Here is a 4,305-nt window from a genome sequence, read left to right as displayed (position 1 = left end):
GCACTCGAGTTTCAATAAGATCTTCATTTACATATATAAAATCATATGAAATCTCATAGCATATTACATCTAATAAATTAGTTACCGATAACTAGCATCCATATAATAACTCTCAACATCATAATGTTTCTGGCCAGTGAGGACCGACTACTTGGATAACCAAGGAGCATAACATGTTATTACGCAACCGCAAGTGCACGATTTCGTCGTCAGTAATAAAAGATTATCGATCCCACAGGGACTAGTTATAAGCATAAGAGACGTCTCACGTAGAATTAGCTTAACAATTAATAAGGTAAGAAAATGCACCAAGTAAGCAGCTAGAAATTGAAATAGGAAAGTAAAGGAAGTATTTGATTTTGTGAGTGTTCTAGGAATTCGGTTTCTTTGTGATATTCATTGATGTATCATGGTTCTCCAATTCATATCCTCAATTGACATGCATTTGTAGGAAGTTGCTAGTTTTCTCCTGCAGAAGACAACCTGTTGGGATCTTAGATGGCTAGAGGGGGGTGAATAGCCTCTTTAAAAACTTAAGCAGAGAGTTCTACACAGAAACTAGTTAGCGCAGCAGAATAAGCAAACTAAAACAAAACGAAAACCAGCACACAAACAATGATACACAGATTTACGAGGTTCGGGGATAACTTGCCCCTACTCCTCGGCGTGTCCGTAAGGTGGACGACTCCTTGATCTTCAGTAGATCGCACCCCGGAAGAATTCCGGCTAAAGATCCTCCTTCTAGGTGGAGTAACCTTCCCACAAAGCCTCAAGAAATATCTAAGTTAAAGCACGAGACTTACAGAAGCTCGGTGGCAAAGGAGAATAAAAATGCTTACAACCACGCGAGGATCAGTAGCAGAACAGAGATCGCAGTTCACTCGAGAGCTCAAGAACTTCGCACAACATCACAGACTTTTCTTTCAAGCTTTCTTGTTGTTGTTCTGTTCTCTCCTCTCGTTGTTTTCTATTGCTTCTCAAACCTGATCTCTGCTGTCACCGATCTGATCCAAAACTGCGCAAATCAGCGCTGCAGCCAATCCCTCTTCCTCCTTACCTGGTTCTCTGAACTCACACCAATGATATCACAGTCATCACTGGCGTCTTCTGAGCTCGAACCAATCCCCAGGAGTCAAGCAGATCGCAGCCAGATCACAGCAGTATCCGTTGATGCCTGAAATGCACCATGCACCGCTGAAACCAGCAGAAAGACCATTTGTCGCATTCCTCTTATGAACTTAATTTGAAATTAGGCTTGGAATGATACCTGTTAACCTGCAAACTCAAAAGCTAACAGCACAGAGGATTATATCACATAAATGAATGAGGTATATCAAAAGCAGTGAAGGAATCGCTGATACAGCGAACAAATCAGAGTGTGTGGATCGGTCACCAGACCGATCACAGTGCCTGGACCGATCGAGCAACGGCGATCGGTGCAGGCTCGATCGATCGATCGCGAGGACCGATCGATTGAGTGTGGATCGGTCCGACCGATCCACCCTTTCTCTTCTGCAGACTCTTCTCACGATCGGTCTCACGGCCGATCGAGTTACCTCGATGTGCTCGAGTGTTTTCGATCGATGCCGGACCGATCAATTCACTCGATGTGCTATTGGTGTCATCGATCGGTCATCGACCGATCCATGGAACTCGATTTCCTTTGGATTGGTGCCGATCCATCGATTCATGTGTCCGGATCGGTCTGACCGATCCATGTGCCATGGAATGTCCACTAGATCCCTCTCGACCTAATCAGGAGAACGAGCTACCGTGTCCTCTCCGACTCCATCGAGTCCGAGCTACCGAGCCCTCTCGACTTCGCATGCCAAGTTTCCTTCTTGGACTTTTCAACACCGGATGTCCGATCACCCTTGATCCATCTGGATTTTCCCTTGCCCGGCTTCACTCACCAGGACTTGCACCTAGCTTCACTCACTAGGGTTTTCACCTGGCTTCACTCACCAGGATTTCCAATCTGGCTTCACTCACCAGGACTTTCCAACTGCCTAACATCCCAGTTAGGACTTTTCAATCAGGTCAACCAAATCAACCTAGATTAGTAATCAATCTGAGTTAAATATCCGATACAAACTTAAATCAGTGTTAACAGCAAAACAACATCCAGGTCAGACTGTATCAACAATCTCCCCCTTTTTGTTGTTTGACAACACGATTTAAGTTTAGATCAGAAATGCTCATATACCCATAATTTTTAGGGAAATCAGGATCCTCCCCCTAAGACGGATACACCACCAAGTCAATGACGGGAATCAAAATCCTTCCCGTTATCCTCTCCCCTAAAATCAAGCTTTCATACATTTCTAAACTTAGGTATCCTCTCCCCCTTTGTCAAACACCGAAAAGGTGCGAATAAGGTAAGATAACTTAAAGAACTCCCCCTTAACCCTTACTGTCTGTTTCTTAAAGCACTTAGAATTCCCTCTAAGTGTATTATAAGACAGTAATAAGGAAATAAAGGACAAACAAGACATGCAAGTGAACAGCATATTAATAACGGATAGAAAATGAAACATAATAAAGAGCAAGCAAATATAAAACTGAGTAGCATAAATACATGAGGAGCATCAGAAGTGCAAACAACCAGGTCAGACATAAAGACTAACAAATAACATCCAAAATACATACAGTCAACAAACAAACTGTATCAATCAATATCCTCACACTGAGGAACATCACCATCATCGGCAGGAGGGGTGAAATCCTGAGGCGGCACGCTGGAGGATGGATAGCCTGGGTAAGACTGCGGAGGCGGGTAGCGTGCCATCCATCCGAGTAGCAACTGCTGTGTCACCACCTGATGACTGCGCATATCATCGGTCAATATGCCCGCGCAGGTCATCGTAGCGCTGGTCTATCCGAATACGCAGGCCATCCAGCTCAGCAGATATCATCTCATCGTGCTGATCAAAGCGGCTCTCCAGCTCGGCGATCTGCCAGCGCAGATCAGGATCGGCCTCTCCATCGTCAGCAGCAGGAGGAGCAGCAACAGGAGCAACCTGTCGTGGAGGTCCCCGTGGTAACTCACCCAGTGCTCTCCCATCCTTCCACCGAACATCCCCATTTTGCCCTATGATGCCAGACTTGGAAAACGCCCGTTTCCCAAGTCGACAATCCTGCCTGACCATTTTGACTATTCTACCCTTAGAGACATCAACCTGAAGGGTCTCGAGCCAATCAGTAATTATATGCCCATAAGGCATATAAATAGTGGAGCCGCTAGGCTTAGAATATGATATGATCGAGGAGTAGATGCTCGACATGATTTCAAAATCGAGACGTCGACGCAAACCATAAAGCATAAGACAATGATATGGTCGGATCTCAGATAATGGTTTAGATGTGATAGGTAGAAGGCAGTTCGTGACAATCTTAAAAAGAATGTAGTCTTGAGGAGATAATCTCAAGGCTGCAAAAGTAGGGAAGTCAACATCTAGCTCATCTAGTCCATCCGGTCTAGGTTGCCTGAAGAAGTACTCATAAATATCGTCAGGTGATACATCAAGTGGAGGAGGTAGTGACTCTGGTAAATCAGGATACAAGGGAAAAGGATCTCCTGAACACATACGGCAACCTAGATACCCAAAGAATTCTCTGATGGAGAAATCGATACTTCTTTTAGCGACTCGAGTGTTATAAACACCATCATGGTTTTGATGAAGGTTGTTATAGAATTCAGATATTAGGTCAAGATTGATGTCCCTTTCTAGGTAAACTACTGAATCAAGCTTATAATAGGCTAGGGTTTCGGATACAGAGGGACAAAATTCATCCATCCACTTTCGATCCACAGATCGACATGGAAGCAGCTTGAATGTCCTCTGTTGAAATGCTTGCTCAAACTGGCGGTTTGGGAATCTACTGGAACTAGCTGGTTGGGGTCGAGAGGGTGCATGGGACTTGGATTTCTCAGCTGGGGACTTAGAAGAACCCTCACCGGCTGCTTTCTTCCTAAATAAATAAAGATTTGGACACGGTCAGGGCAAATGGGAGTCCACGGGAGCCACACAGAGAGAACCGAGACAACACACATAGAGAAACTGTGAAAAGAAGCTAAAATGCTAAGAATGAACAAATCTCGGGAAGAAGGAGAGTTACAGGCGCCATTTGAGGTTTTCGGAGAGGATGAGAAGACGGGAGGAGGGGTTCGGCTAGGGTTTCGACGTGAAATGTGAGAGTGAGGGATGGGGAGAAGTTAAAAGAGGGTCAGAAGATCAGAAGATCGGACGGCTGTCTGATCAGGAGAAATCCTGACCGATCAGGGAACGTCCTGATCGGTCAGGG

Source organism: Zingiber officinale, chromosome 9A, assembly GCF_018446385.1.
Source record: "Zingiber officinale cultivar Zhangliang chromosome 9A, Zo_v1.1, whole genome shotgun sequence".
NCBI lineage: Eukaryota > Viridiplantae > Streptophyta > Magnoliopsida > Zingiberales > Zingiberaceae > Zingiber > Zingiber officinale.
The sequence above is the reverse complement of the archived record's forward strand: the minus strand, read 5'-3'. Positions refer to the sequence as shown.